We start from the raw sequence: 17,268 nt of genomic DNA, 5'->3' as shown, positions 1-17,268 counted from the left end.
TGAATTTACTTGTACAAGGAAGCTGGCCAAAATATGTAACAGCGTTATTTCTTTCCTAGCCTATCTGAGTGTTCCACTGCTGGGCAAAGGCCTCTCCCCTTGATTTCCACGATATAACAACGTCATATGTTAAATAGTTTTGGACGCTTCGCTGTACAAGATATTATTTATTTACTGGTAGAGAATGCATTTAGTATTTGTACGTTGCTGTGTTTTGCGCTATATCTTTACGAGTACAAAGAGTCAAAACCAGATTTAATAAACGGAATAAACTAATCAGCACAATTGATGTTATCTAATCTACCTTATCTGCCTCTACAGTATTTGATGAGTTGAACCTTTAAATCTTTTTATTGCCTAGGTTTATTCAGTATTTATATTTTATCCTCGACAAACACTGTTAATCTTAACTAATGTTATTGAATTTGTCCCCTCTTTTACCTACAACCGCCACGTCCCGGGAGTGCCATAAGAAGTCAATAACTCAGAAAATTAGGGTCCTTTCAGCAACTTGTAAGTAACTGTAAATTTACTCAAGTCGCAAATTACGCTACAAACTTACTCATGGACATATGATATTAACCCCCTTATTCATAATACTTAGTCTAACAAACACAAATGTCAAAATGACTGATAGGGGCAAGCGATTATCAACGGCTTGTTAAACTTGCATAAATATAAGAATAATCCTATTATTAAGGTTCTATGATATAGAACCATTTTTAGACACAAATTACATCAGCAGTAGCAAATATTTACGAATTATCCCAATTTCGTGAATCTCCTTCCATACCCTTCAATTGGCATCTAAATACAATTTAACCTTATTTCTCAATTGATTGACAGTTACAATAACTGGAGCAAGATAATACCCGTTCCGATTGAATCGCTGAATGTTTTTATATATAGCGGAAGCAGTCAAGATATTTACTGTATGTTTACAATGAATACCATCTTCAGTGATTTGTAGTTTGTTTTCTCTGGTATTTGCTGCACTCATTATGCGACTACTGATCAATGGATGTTTTCTGTTTATTTTATGCACCGTCTCTTTAAAAACAATATTTATTATATGTACGAAAACAATCGAGAACACTCTTTGTGATTTTAAACAATTACGTCGGTAGCAATTAAGATTTATCTTTGAAGAGAATCGCGTTACGTATTATGTATGTTGGACTTTCTTTAGATTAAATTTGTAATTACAAGGTTTTATTTTATCTTCTGCTAGTTTGTTGAGTTTTAGATGTAAATTGACTACTTACTTTAAATTGTTGGTTTTGTTTGCACATAAAACATCAACAGATTTTTATGATATTTCTTTGTGGATTTTTAACTAATTCATGATAACAGACATAGGTACCTAATTACTAACTATCTTCTATAAAATCCCTACAAATATCCAGTTTCACTCGATTTGATAAACTAATTGACTTAAATCGGACTGAGTGAATCGAGTCAAAAGAATTCATAAATAAATCTTGAAATCCTTTTTGGAATTCCTCAATCGATTCTGGATATTATCAATCGATTCAGAGATTGAACATATGCGGTGACTGCTGGTATTTGCGTGGAGGGCGAAAAATTCCCATGTTGTAAACGTTGTAAACAACGAGCATGAACTAAAACATAAAGTATAAACAATATATTTTAAGAAGTTCATCATGATTTAATTTATATGAACAATCAGGCCAGTAGGATAATAATTGAAAGAGATACAAATTGAATCAAAACACAAACCGGCAAAACATCAAACTAATTTTTCACGAACAAAAAGATAAAAAGGGATATTTTTATCGTATCATAGGCGCGAGTGTTTAATGTTATCGTTTTTACGAGTTACTATAACCGGGCGCGTGCGTCCATCATAATCTTTATCTAATATTATTGTTTAGTTTAGACGGATGAGTGGATAGGAAAATTTATAAAGACAGGCACGCGGTATGAAAAACAGAGCAATTTGTATTAAGTTTATACAATATTTTAGAAAGATGCTTTCGAAGTTATATAATATCATTTATTTTTTGGGGACCAAATATCATAAAATATTTATTGCGATACCCAATACGCCTAAAGGGAAAAATATTAAATAAAATACAACACTGGAACGATTTTTTTGCAAAAGCAAATAATGTGGATGATATGCCTCCAGTAACAAGACTGTCCTGTTATTAAGCCTAAGCATCGTTTTGTAGATTATAGACATTCAGCTCATTTGATTTATGACATTGACTTTATAATAGCAGGTTATGATATAATACCAGTTTCCAGTTTGGATATTATACGTAGACGAAGAAATAATTGTATGTTTCCTTTCAAAAGCAACGCGAATAGGGATTGCAATTGCTGAATCCAGCATCCAGCAATCCAGCTGGATCCCGCGCATTTTTCGGTCTGCTGGATCCAGCAGGCAGCGCTGGATCCAGCGCCGCGGATCCGCAATAAAAAATCATCAAAAAACTAGACAGTTATTAACTTTACAATAACATATAAAAACCGTTGGTTTAAGCGTTCCAGCGCTTAGCCCATCCCAAATCTACTATATTATATATATGTATATTTGCTTATACTCCCCCGAATATATGTAGATGTTTTCTTAAAGTTTACTGTTATGTGCCATCTGCACGTTTGTGTTATTGACGTTACCGTCGTATTGTTATGCAATACGCCGTTAGCCAACATTTTTTAATGTGTTTATTACCTATCTTAGTTTTGTTTTGTTTTGTCTAATATATTTTGTCGGGTCCTTATCGGCGCGAGAATGCGATGCCATCTGCTTGACCGTTATGGACCACGGAGTGGAAGCTGTCGCTCCTAGATTTATTTTGCAGTCAGTTACTCCACGACTTTCTAGTTCCTATCGTTAGTGTTCCTAGATTATTTAACCGCGTATGAACTTTCGTTTAAGATTTAAGTTTTGTGTATGTATACAAAAAACTTTAATATAAACGTTAAAATGGACGAGGATGGTGATAAAAAAACTATGGGATTACCTAAGTGTCTGCTATGCTCAAAGATTCTAATGATATGTAACATGTAACCGTTCAACCACAGGCTTAAAAGGTTATTTACAGAAGATTCACTGTGTCAATTTTATGTCCGGCAGCACCAGCAACAGTTACAAATAAATTACGAGATCTTACTTTCACAGATCTCAAAAGAAATAAACTTTCGCAAGAAATGATCTCAAGAAAAGAGTTTTAAGTTTAAATTACGCCCTATTATCCTCCCTTTGTTTGGTTTATTTCATTTTAATAAAAAAAACATGTAGAAGCACTATGTATTTTTTTTTGCAAAATCGGTAAACTGCTGGATCCGCGCTGGATCCAGCTGGATTGATACCGATCCAGCAAAAATCCAGCTGGATTGAAAACGCTGCTGGATTGCAATCCCTAAACGCGAACTAAGCATTTTATGATATTATTAATACTAAACATTTGAATACGTATACATACATACATACGTAATAGATGTAACGTTAATTGCGTCTTTTTTATTTAGTTTCTTCTATTTTTGCAAGACAGATCAAAAGATAAAGTCTACGAGGTAATTTAGTGGTAAGATTCAAACATTCTCAAACAGAAATCTTATTATTTTTGCAGCAATTTTATGTTAAGACGTAAGATTGGTCAGAATATTTTCCAACATTGATAACTGTAACCTAGAACCAGACTTTAACAAATTGGTTGCAACATCGCAAAACGAAATCGAAGGCGAGCTGCGGCAACGCCTTCAGTCTCGGATATCGCTCGTTTCCGGCCGCTTCGTAAAAATACACGCAATATTACACATAATTATCCAATACCAGACTATGTAGCATCAGAATCAATAACTTTTGTATATATAATATAAGTCATCCCACTGCTGAAACACGCCTCATCTCATTGTACAAGTGAGTTTGGGCTATAATCCTCATCACCATTGGGGTCTTTTCTTTTTACCACTGCAGCACTGCTATCAGTGATTTAATTAGGTAGCACGATAGACAACGGCGGTTAAAAAGTTAGTCGTAAAATATCGTTTAAGGAGGTCATAAGACCACAGCAAGAAGGAAATTATAAATGATTGATAAATGAAATACTACAATATGACGTGATTTGTGGTTTGAAGGAGCTCTAGCGGGACTTTCGACTTCGACTCATATTTTATATTATTTTCCCCTTGTGCTGAATCATTGAGGATCTCTATGTATGAAATAACCACCCGCTTAAGTATTTCTCGGCATTGAAGTCGTTAAAAAAATTAACATCATTTTCAAACTCATAGGGGTTGAATTTCCAAAAATCCTTTCCGAGGAGTTCAACAACATTTCAATTCAAGACTACGTTTGACAAAGGTTCTACCTTCAATGGTTTAGGCTGTACGCTGCCTCTCAGTAACTATTTCATGTGACTATTTTATATATAATATATATATATTTAGATACTTATGCCCTTTCTCCATTTGACCTTTGCCTGAGTGATTACGATTCGGTTGATTCCGATTGAAGGCATTCACAGTATGAATGCAATTGTTATGAATTTCACAATTCCAAATCTCGCTTCAAAGACCACCGAAACACTTGCTTCCAATACAAATCCATCCAAATTTAGCCTCATACCTATCAACAGTGACAGCTGAAGTCAGAACGTGACGGCATGTGGGATTCCTCTTAGGGTGCTCCCGAGAACGCCACAATAGGCACACGTCGGTAAACATCACAGGAATTTACCGCACAATGAGTGTTGATATTTTTACTGTATCGCAAATCTACCTACTGTACAGGAGGTCGGTGTAATGGGTACGTAAGCTGGTTTTAATGTCCCAGGGGGCCTAGTCGAGATAACAAACGCCAATCGAAACTTAATAATAGAGAATCTGACATTCCGTATTTTTTCTTTTCTTTTGGCGTTTCTCCATGTACGATTGTCGCCTTGGCTAGGCCTTCAGCTCCAGGTCTTTGGTCCACCTCGTTGAGGAATATTTCATGCGGTATGTTATGGTTCCAGCGTGGCAGAAAAGAGTAGAAATTAAAAAGTGGCAACACTGTAGTGTCGTCCCGTTTTCTTATATTAATTGGTTTGAAAGGGACGACACTACAGTCTAATAACTTCGACCAAACTTTGCAATACCTTTAAACATCTTTCTCAGTATATGATGGTGTTTCCAACAGGCGGCTACAAAGGAAATTCCACACAAACTATCCGAACAGATCGGAGTCACTTCAAAGATACAGGTGGCGGAACAGACGCTGTTTACATTGTCCGACCTTGTAGAGGAAATACTTGTGTATACCTAATTAGTCTACTCGAGAAACTGAAACGGCGAAAAATAGAGATACTACTACTAAAAATACGTGTGATACCTCATTAGATTCGTAATGATGCCTAGAAAAATGTATTCGAAGCGTGTATTAGCACACAAAAAAAGATTTAAAGTTATAAACATAAAAAGGGGAAAAAGTAGATACTTTTTATTTCCCCAATATCTCAAAAAGTATTTATATTTAAGAAACCAAAATTGTTATTATAAAAGAGGAGGATATTTCCAATAAAACATTCCATACACTTGCATATCTCCATTATTAATACTTTGTATTCAAAGCTGAACACAGCCCTCCGCGCCTCATTTTCGGGAAACACACGGCGTGAAAAAGCGAGTACGTAACATTAAATATTAATTTAAAGAATTAAATATTCATTTAAAAAATTGAAAAAATTATGGTGTAGGTTTTTAAAATATGTCAACAAATGTATAATATACCACTTGTAGAAATATATATTTAGATATTTTTTCAACAAGTTTGGCAATTATTAAATAACAAAATTTTCTCGAACTTCCTTCTTTATTGAAAACTAAAAAAAATACATATACGTATATAGTAGTAGTAGTAGTAGTAATCACTTTATTGTACACAACACAGGTTTACATAATATTTACAGAGTATATACGTAGGTATAAATAACTATCGTAAATATTTTTCGCTTTCCAGAGTCCTTCTCATATACATAAGATCACATTATAAATATGTGGATCGTATCCTTGGTAGTACAGTCAGCAGCAGAAATTGCTAAGCGGGCCATGTGTTCAAAATGATCTTGACGCGACTTGATTGTTAAGAGAATAAGAGCGTGTCAAGGTAATTTTGAACACCTCGCCCGCTTAGCAACTTCTGCTGCTGGCTATACTGGCAGTCATGAATGTTTTTGTGGTAGGTATTGTACTGGACGGATATAGGAATGTTGTAATTTTCAAGGTGGCGGTGGTATATGGATCATTCGTTAGTACGGCAGGTGAGATCATACGAATGAACGTGGGATAAAAACACAACGGGATTCCTGTGAACGAATGACATGTATAATTATACTATATGGTACACATACAACAATAATAACTCGTACCCATAATACTAGCAACTTGAATTACGATGCATAAGATATAGCGAAATAATCGCAATGAATGACCGAGGCGTCCAGGGAGAATTCTAAGACATAATAATTTAAAACTACATAAACAAACTTCTGAAACAAGTTTCGAATAAAAGTCTTACCTAATATGCTTCTAATATTTGACTGAAGTTATCTTAAACTCCATTAAGCGTATGATAATGAATTTAATAAACATTGGAATGTATATACGTGCGCGTATATCTTGTAGCCTACTAACCCCTGGAAAGATCGCGGTAATCGCGGTATTCCCAATTGGAAAAAAATGGTTAGAGCAAAAATCCTTTGAGGATAAGAATTCAAGTTAAGGCACTGGGCATTTGTTTACGTAAAATAGCAAAATCCAATAAGCCAAACTAACAATAAATGGGATTTAAATGCTAACTATTACAGCAGATTTAAAAGTTATACTAGTTTACATGAAGTCCCACATGAAATTACGTTAAGTATTAATAAGCACATTTTGTAAAGATTTATGAAAACAAAACAGGTTATAAGGAAGGGGAAGCAAAGAATCCTGAAGACAAATAAATATGGTATTCGCGGCAAACTCGATTTACGGTAAAACGAAAACTGACGGAATAAACAAATACGATAAAAGCTGCAATCTGCACACACGAAGACACACTTAACCAAGAGAACTTAGCTTATTGACAAAAGATTTATAAATGTATGTATACCTACAAGACAAAATTAATTCACTTGATTTGGATGCAATTTTCTCTTACAATCAGATTAGATTATATTAGGTATTAGGTACAGCCTGTACCGTACCGGCCAAGAATTTAACTTCCTGCCCATTTTGTACCTTGTCACAGTGACAATCAGTAAGAAAGTCGCTAGAAATACTATTTACATGAAGACCGGTCTGGCCTAGGGGGTAGTGACCCTGCCTGCGAAGCCGATGGTCCTGGGTTCGAATCCCAGTAAGGGCATTTATTTGTGTGATGAACACTAATATTTGTTCCTGAGTCATGGGTGTTTTCTATGTATATAAGTATGTATTTATCTATATACGTATGTATATCGTCGCCTAGCACCCATAGTACAAGCTTTGCTTAGTTTGGGGCTAGGTTGATCTGTGTAAGATGTCCCCAATACTTTTTTTTTATTTTTTTTACTATTGTCACTATGACAAGGTAAAAAATGGGTAGGAAATGAAATTCTTTAACTGTACCATCGGCCACAGTTTTAACTGAGAATTCGTAAATCTTATTGAAAAAACATAAGATCGTCTACTAGCCAGTTACTGTTGGAATTAGTACAGTCGCCATCAGATATATCAGTGCGCCTAAGGTGTTCACAAATACCTGTACAAAACCTTTGCTATCACGACGTTTAAGTGTTTGTTAAGATATTTGAGCTAATGATCCAAAGGACTCGAGCCTTTTAGCTCTTTTTTTAGGGCTCTAGGGTTCAAGAGATGAGGCGAGCCCTAAAAAAAGAGCTCCAAAGGCTCGAGTCTTTTGGATCACTAATTTGAGCATATTGACCGCTCCGATATATCTGATGGCGACTGTATCTATCTTGAATTCCCTGCTACATACACTCAATATAAAAACTTACAAACAACAATAACATAATGACGTAATAGCTTTTAAATAACACCCAAATATACTATTAACATACATAGATATCAATATTGCCAAGTGATAAGCAGATCATTTGGCACTGATACAAAAGTCCGCATTACAGTTTCAACAATAATATTGGCAAGAGAATTAGATTTAGATTCCATTCATAGTATGCATTAAATAACAATTGAAGAAGATATTTATATTGAGAAAGAAGGAATCAATGAATGGGCGTTGTTTAGACTGAGAATAGTTTACGTTGTAACTATAAATACTTCGATCGATGTTCGATATTAGTATTACACGGTTCTGGTAAAACTGTTTTCATGGAAAAATACATTATAAAGTAACTTTGGATTGGAAACATATCTACTTCTCGTGAAAAAGCGTTCTACCGAATTGGCATAGATTACAACTGCCGCGATTTCCAAAGAACTACTGTTATTTGGCACTTCAATTGATAATTCTGAGATTCATACCTAATGGTCAAAATTAGATATTCATAAAACTAGAGTTTCGTAGGAAAATCATTCATTTTGCGAAATCAGGCCGATCTAATGTATGTTTATGTGAGTTTTTAAAATGATTTCTTGGTAATGTCAAAGCAGCGACAGCTTTACTTAAAGAATGAAAGCCTTAATTATTTGGAAAAACTTACAAAAATAAAAACGCCTGGACGATTTTATCAAGTGTAGGTTTAACATTTGCAGTCCTAAAACATTGAGCATATCGAGACTAAACAATAGCATGGTTCAATCAACCACCTTATAAACATATAAAAGTACCGACCATGTCCCAAAAAACACAATAACACCCCAAAATGTATTAACAAGCAGCGCGAGCTAACACAAAAATACAATTGATCAAGTTATTATAATATCGACCATAATGTGCTAAAAATAAAGACTATTTTTGCAGCAAGATTGAATAGTTGAGTACCTGAGAGACCTGTTGTTTAACAAAGAGTAACGGTCTACAGGTGGTCGTATTCGTTTGCAAAAATGTCTAAAGGATTTAGAAATATTGCAAAGGTAGTGCAGGTAGTAAGTAGTACTACGAGTACAAGTAGTAGTTTGGAGATAAAGCAAACAAGGATAAGGTTAATGATAAAAGTTTTTATATCATAGAAAATATCATCTATTAAGAAAGTTTTTCAAACAAGCAAATTACTAATGACACATCCCACCTCAGTTCCTTGCATGAAATATTTCTCTAGCTGGATTAATGGGCACATGTCACAAGGCTTGGGGATAGGAAATAATCCTTCGCAAAAATTCATAAGCACGTGCAACAAGCATTAACTTGACTGTTCTAATTTAAGGGTTGATTTTCATAAAGGCGTGAAGATAATTCTACTCAAATTGGAGTAATTTTAACGAAGCAAGTACTTTATAAAAATAACGCTGTTCTGAAATTGTAAATGAAATGTGATCTAACGTTCTGCTATGCATTATAATGTATCAGTATCCACACTACAAGTATCATAGCAAAGCAATGTCACAGCAATTAAGCTGCAAACATTGACTCACTACAACAGCCTTCTGTCACTGGTATTGACTTCGAAAAGTTATCACAGTTCACTGATCACTTATATGCCTTATATCGTTCCAATAAGGTTGATTTATAATCAAGTTACAGTGTCGATGAAGGTTCTACGAGCAGCTGGTCAAATAGTCTGTCAAGGGTGGCGAATCTTCAAAACGAATTAGTATAACTTGGATATTCCAAATATTTTTTACGACAACAATATGACAATAGAGACATAATAGGTAACATTGTAACGGTGAATAGAGAAATAGAGGAACAAGAATCTATCAAGCATTCATGATCTTGATCAACCTACAAAAAATTTGACTACTTACTAGAAAAATATAGTTACGGTCAAAAATCGACCGACATACTTAACTATGATTATTATGAAGTAGCTAACACATGTTGGATAATTTTAAATTACTATCCAAGTCTATTTTCGATATAACAAATATATCACTTTGAGTTGAGTCACACGTTGAAATCCAATCAACCGTGTGACAACGAATTTTTAAATAGAATATCGAAGTTCTCTTAGTACCTAATTAGAATATGTGAAGTGTTAGAATATTTCACATTGTAAAATCATGTTGAATCTGAACAAGGTAAGCTGGGCCCATTCGATGATATGAGAACTCAAAAATGAAAATTGGAGCACACCAAATTAGATGCCAGATTACTGGCCTCTTCAAAATGTCATGGCTAAAATATTTGACGCCATATCGAATGAAAAAAAATAAGAACATAAATATCAGAATGCATCGGCCATCCCAAGGGATCGTCCGATAACATATCCTCAAGAAAGCCAGTGCATCTATATCGGTAGTCTGTGTCGCATCGTCACGAGGTCACCCCCGCAGCGATTCATCTCCAATCTAAAACGAAGTTTCCTCATTATAATTAAACTTCACTTAAGACTTTATAGAATGAAGCGGGTGTTTCTTTAGTGAGCACTATGCGACTCCAAATACAGAGCACATTTGGCACGCGCGCTAAATTCGGATGTATATGAAGAACTCAGGGCTGGACTGCCAGGACTTTTGTGTGGACAGGGTTTTCTGTATGAATTTAATAATAAAGGGACAGGATTATATAAGACAAAGAACATAAGAAAGTTTTAGAATAGTTTCTCGAAACTATTAATATATTGCAATAAGATGACGATGTATACATATATATGAACTTTGTACAAAAGAATGCTAGTAGAAGTTCAGAAGACATTATAAAAATACAGACTTACTTAAAACTGAGAGCAAGTTATTTCTTATCTAAGCGAGCATAATGAAATTCTTGCAAAAGCATTTAAAGCTAAAGTGGAGAAAGCAATTAAAGATCTACTTTAATTGCGAGACATCTTTTGTTTCACTTCAACACGACAAGTACGAAAAGAACGGACTATCTCATAAAACCACCCCGGCAAATCTGCAATTTGCACTATGTTACACGAAGACAAATGTAAGCAATACGAATGACGCCATTCGATGATGCAGTATAACTGTAAGTATTTACTGTGTTTTTAAATGATATAATGTTTATACATCATGTATATCATCAATACTTACGTTTTACTATGACGTAGTGTACTATGTATTGTAATTAATTGAAAACAAAAAACAGTCTCTCGATATCCCGTTTTAATTATTCGTTATTTTTTAAAGTTCGATTCGATTACCAAAAGTATTATGTCCTAACTAGTCCCATATATTCCAACTGTCACCACAAAATAAGTTTCAGTTAATCGATGAATTCGATGATAAACGGACCACCAATTATGTAAGCGTCAAAATCGTAAATAAAAAATACAAATAAGGTCGACCTCAGAACTCAGAAGCCACTGGAATGCGGGTCGAATCTCGAAAAGGGAAAGGCCCGTAATCAACTGGCATGGTATAATGGTGACATGACAGAAGCTATGACTACTAATCCTTTCAAATTAGACGTTCACATTCTATAAAAGAAAGAAGTAAAATTACGTGAGAAAGAAACGGAGGATACAAATAATGATGCAATAGACGAAGACAAAGCGCTTTCGATAAGTGTCCAAGTAGATATCCTTGGGGTACTAGTAAATGCCAATGACCACATACTCGGTAAGGAATAATTGCCGTGTTTGTTAAGAAATCTAATAAAAATTCAAAGCTTGCTGCTAGAGAATATAACACGCCGTGCGAGCGTGGAAAGATGGAGGATATTTATTTTAGACACAGACGTAGCTTTATTATAAACAGTTGAAAAAAAAACCTGAAAGCATTGCTAAATTTGAACCATAGTTAAACAGATAGTGTAATTATACTATGACTTCACAGATTTTTCTAACCTGTCATAATAGAGAATACTGCAATTCCAATAAAGGTAAACAACAGGCGGTCTTATCGCTAGAAAGCGATATCTTCCAGACAACCTTTAGGTAGAAAAAATGCAAACAAATTTTAAGTCAACATATGTAGTTGGAGACACAGGAGACACTTTTTTGTCTTTCATATGACCCGCCCACCTAAAAGCATAATAAAATAAAGTAAACAGAACATTTCACGGGAGTAAATTTGCTAGCGACCCTTAAGGGACAGGTCTCTCAGCAAAGCTCGTTAAGAGACAACATGAAATAAGCTAAAAGGGTAAAAGGATGAAGATAAGCGCTGTGGGAGGAAAAGATTACAAAAAACATGTTTTCTGTAATTGTGGATGGGCGGCGGCGTCTCATAGAAAATTAGGCGCCATCACCTACTGCCCTTCATAAAGCAATAAACTTCTGACAATTGGTAGACCATATCTCTTTGTTTTAAGGTTTGTGGATGGTCACCGAATTGTGTCGACGAAAAGTCATAAAAATTCGGCTTTGTTTATTTCAATACAACTTTTATTGACGGTTCGCAGAAATTATCGTCGACCGCATTTGCTTGAAAATATTCGCAAGAGAGTGAACGCATATATCTACTGACAAAACGAGGTAAAGGTAATTTAGATACATCAGCACAAATTGGGATTATCCAGTAAAACCTACGGAAAATTAAACCTTAAATGTCCAGGACGCTTTGAAATGCTGTCGTTTTTTACACCGTAGACACAAAGCCGTTCATACCTCAACAGAAACAGATACGAGTATGATAAAGAGTAAGATAATACTTGTATTGTTGGGGCCTGGTCGTTTCTATATCTTTATGTGTTGTTAGGAATGCTCAGCCATCAAGTGTGACATTGTAATGTGCATGATGTTTGTTATCGTGTTCTTGGCACTTCATATTGGCCCGCCCATGTTGCGACGATTTTAGAGGCTGAAATTACTAATATTTGCAGAATTATAAATTAATATCTATCGATATCGAATCACAAAGAAGTATAGGCTAACCTCGGTCTGATCATCAGCCTACCACTGTACCCTGTTTTCTTTCTAACTGGACGGCCAAGCTATAGTTTTTAAACCAAGGTGTAGGGTTATCAAAGTCAGGGCTTAGGGTCTAAGATAACTTTTTTTACAGTAAAAGCTAGTGAAGTCATAGATGCTAATTTTAGGATTGGCAGGTGGGGTTAATATATAGTATAATTCGTTTGCTGAAGCTGCTACCCAATCTAATCTCCGTATTAAAGTTGGATTGGGTAGTAAATTGGGCAATCTATCATTTTATTTTAGTATACGAACCTGTGCACTGACTGTCACTGCTATACCTACAGGTTGGTAGAGAATATTCTTTCACCGAATGAACTTCAACTAACCATCGATGGAACTTATAAAGTAAATACCCAATAAAGTTTATTAAAAAAATGCCACTTAACCGTGTGGACGATTACATACAAGCTGAACTTGTGCCGAGGCCTTCAATTAAAAACATTCCTTAGAAACGATCGTAATTATTATCGTTGTAGTAGTAAAACACCACTAAACGTTATCAAAGGCATGAAAACACATGCGCCTTCGAAATAAAAGCCACAACGAGCACGTTCCAACTATGAGATCATGCTTTACTCTCACTTTTAAAACGAACTAACTCCAATACATTTAAACCTTTTTACATCCTTTTGAAATGAGACTTCTTATGAGACCCAGACAGACTTTAGTCCAATTTGTTTTTTCACGCAAGTATACTATTAATAGCTATAAGCGTAAGAACTATTATTGTTTAAATCTTCACAAGTCTTTCGGTGGCTTAAACTCAGGTACCAGATTTGTAGGACCATTATTTTGTGACCTTCCCGGCGTCTCCTTTCGTTTAAATTGTACTATTAAAGGATACAACAGAACCTTAAGGAAGTTCAATTTGAAATGGTCTTCCTTAGAGCGGGCACTAAGAATTATTAAGAACAAGAACTTAGTGGTTTTATTTTTAAATGCTTCATTTTAGTTTTTTCCTTGCGTGAACATTGCGTCTGGAGGTTGAGTGAAGGTATTTTCTTCATTAAAAGGTCTATCTAACGAAATGCAATAAGCAATAAATGTATCAAATTCAACTTTTATCGTTCAATCATTTTCGTATCAATTTCAAATAGGTATAATAACTGTCTTACATGAGACTAAGTAATTTATAAATCTGTGACAGTTTTAAGTATGACTTGAAATAGATATATGTTCAACATTTATCCAGGAATAACGTGTAATAAATGAACAATCATACGCATTGGCCTTCTCTTGAAAAATGAACTACTATAGCCAAACTGTCTAGGGTAAGAAACTGGACCAAGACGGTGAAAACAATTTAAAACAAGTACTGTGCAACCTCACGATAACCCAAGCTCCTTAGCTCATAGCTAAATCGATATCGATTGCACAAACAATTATAGTTCACTGAACTAGTCTTCTGTTTTAATTATGTGCGGTCTGTACTAAAGCAAAACAATTTGCAAGTTGGATTGCATATAATATGGTTGGGCTAGGATTAATTCTAGAACTAATTTAATTTGATTGTCTTAGTCATATGTAAGTATAATCTATATTAAATGTCACATTATACTAACTAACATCATATAATCTGTACAATATGATACCATTCATACCATGTAGAAACAGCAAACAATTTTGACCCCAAAATTTTGACAAAGGCGTGTTATTTTATTATGTTGGTACCTATATAGTATCAGCATCTTAAATCACGAGGGAACTTCCACAAAGTATTACGTGAGGGGGGAGGATTTAGACGGCTTTTTAAAGAATTGTAATTTTCGAACTATGTATAATGTATATGAATAACTCATTCTACACAAACAAACTATGGTCATCTGAGTCAGACATGGCCCAACGGCCTTGGCAGTTATAAGGAAACCTCCAATACCTAACTAACAGCATAATTGTCTATCCTGTACTATTGGCCGACTGATACACTCTTAAACACAGAGAGGAGACTGAAATAATATTCACCTGAGATACTTAACCTCTTGTCTGTGTAAGGATTGCACTTTTTTTCGAGCTTTTTTTTTCGATACTAGAGCACAACCGAGGTTTGAACTTGAACCCACGATTTTTGACTACTCCACAGTGTGGAGTCCACACATATGAAAGATTAAAGCTTATTTGGTAATCCAGTTACTGTGATGACACGTCGATAATCCCAATTCGTCCGACAGACAACAACAATTCAACATACATTAATAAATTTCATTTCATTTCAGACCTGTGATTTTAGTACGAAATTGGTACAAAAGGTAAAGGATCTTTGTGTAGTAAACAGGCAAATTAAACTCTAATATTAGTATCTGGCATATAAAAACAGAGTTTAGTTCAAAACAGGATACGCCCATCACTATTCACAACGGCAAGTAAAAAGTAAATTTTTGGCACTACATTTTTAATACATTTTACGTCAAAAACGTCACTTTTTGACTGACAACTGACAGGTGTCAAAATGACAACCTGGCCGTTGGGGAAAATTGTTACTAAAGGTTATTAAACTGGTTTTTTTTTTTCAGTTGTAACCATATTTTGTTTGTGGTGGTAGTAAGTGGTAAGCGCTGGAATTATCCCTTTGAAATAGGTTATCGCAATAAGTGACAATAAGATATGAATATGCATTACTTCGTCCATATGTAAATTGTAACTATAGTTAGTCAAACCATAATGTCATTCAGTAAGAATCAGGAAAACTATACTCATCCTTTTCTTTTGGGTGCTAGTATTCTCTCTGTCTATGATTGAAATGAGACAGTCCTTTGACAAACTATAGTTTTCGTCAATTCGTCATATACCTATGTATTTAATTATGTTTAGTATGAATTGTACACAAGGAGAATTCTACTAATATTAACCTTAAGTAAATTTGTCATTCGTTGGTTATTGGAGCGACAAATACTAAGTAAGCTCCGAGTGTAAAAAACTTATAGAACATAGCTACCCTGCAAAACATCATTGGTTTACTTACTTTAATTATTCGGAATGCGTTAATTAAACATTGTTTCCAACAAAACAATATTCCCTATTCAAATGCAAAACAGTAAAGGCAACAAACTCGTAGTTCGAAAAGAAAACAAAGTACCAACTTGGAAGAACAATCCAATCCGACAAATCCAAAAAACAAAGCCAGGAGCATCACTAGAAACACGGCACAACACTAGGGGTCTTGGTCATTAAAAAATCACTCGACACTTCACTTTCTAATGTTTGAAATTTTGAATTTCGAACGCGTCGTGCGTCCGCGAGAGGAGACCGGAGACTGACCCGACGCGGTTATGCGTGCGAGCGAGACGGAGATACCAGCACCTGTGCACTTACAATTGAATGTGCGTTAGAGTAGGATAACAATAAAACAATGCATACAACCGAGTAAGACAGAGCTACGACCGAGCATTGAGTTATTGTAAAACCAAACGTCATTATAACCATTTAGAGTAATTTATATTGAACTTTATCAAGTTGAAATAGAGTTGTATTTCGCTTGGGAATGCGACTGTGATATGTTTTTTTTTCCAAATCGCTGTTGAGTTTATGGTCAGGGTCAGCATATGGCGAAAAGCTATGCAGTAGTTGGCCAAATTCCACTGAACAATATATTGTATAATTCGTCGATTACTCAACTGCAACGATTAGAGGCTTTGTCGACGATCTGTCAAGTTGACAATTAAGTTAACTTTATGGTTGCAATCGGTCAAAAGTTCAACGACACCATAGTGTTAAGACATAACTAGTTAGAATGGTTCTATTGAGACCTACACTTGACTGAGCTTAGTGAGTTTGTGACGTTGAACATTTTTTGTGTGGTTTTAAAGAAAAGGTGCAATTTTTTTTTTTCAAATGCAGACTAGGAATGTTTCCGGTGGCGCTCCCTATCGTGACGCGACTTTTTGACCCTCGGTCTGGGACCGCAAATATCCTTATTGTGAGTAATGATTTGGAAAATTTGGCGGGTAAAGAAATAACAAGATTTAAAAGGATTTTATTTTTAATAAAGGACGTTTTTTTAGTAGTGCTTGACGAGGAAAGATTAATTAATTGCGATATAAGTATTCTGACTACTGAAAATGTATATCGTGATTTCTATATCATTATTCTTCTTTGAACCCTATTTCTAATAAATTGTATATGTCACCGTAAAATTGTAAACACTCGTCAGTTTATAATATCGCTAGTTAAATTAAAACTGACGGTAGGGAGATTACAATCTAACCTAACCTAACCTACGTTAGATTGTAAACTAACGGGTTCACAATCTTACGGTGTCATATATACCTCGACGAAAGAAAAAACTTCCGAAAACAAAATGAACGTCAAAAAACCGCATTCAATAAAAAAGCATAAGATACAGATAAAAACGAAGTTA

General features: G+C 34.9%; 1 protein-coding gene across 1 annotated transcript in view; it reads right to left on the bottom strand.

The window, feature by feature from the left end:
- LOC134801755 (uncharacterized) overlaps positions 1-16,273 on the bottom strand; it is a 94,853-nt gene extending 78,580 nt beyond the window's left edge. The window contains exon 1 of the mRNA XM_063774351.1: positions 15,992-16,273. The gene's annotated coding sequence lies outside the window, so the exon portion shown is untranslated. The remainder of the gene's footprint in view (positions 1-15,991) is intronic.
- Between the last annotated feature and the right edge of the window lie 995 nt (positions 16,274-17,268).

Source organism: Cydia splendana, chromosome 23 (assembly GCF_910591565.1).
Source record: "Cydia splendana chromosome 23, ilCydSple1.2, whole genome shotgun sequence".
Lineage (NCBI taxonomy): Eukaryota > Metazoa > Arthropoda > Insecta > Lepidoptera > Tortricidae > Cydia > Cydia splendana.
The sequence above is the reverse complement of the archived record's forward strand: the minus strand, read 5'-3'. Positions and strand labels throughout refer to the sequence as shown.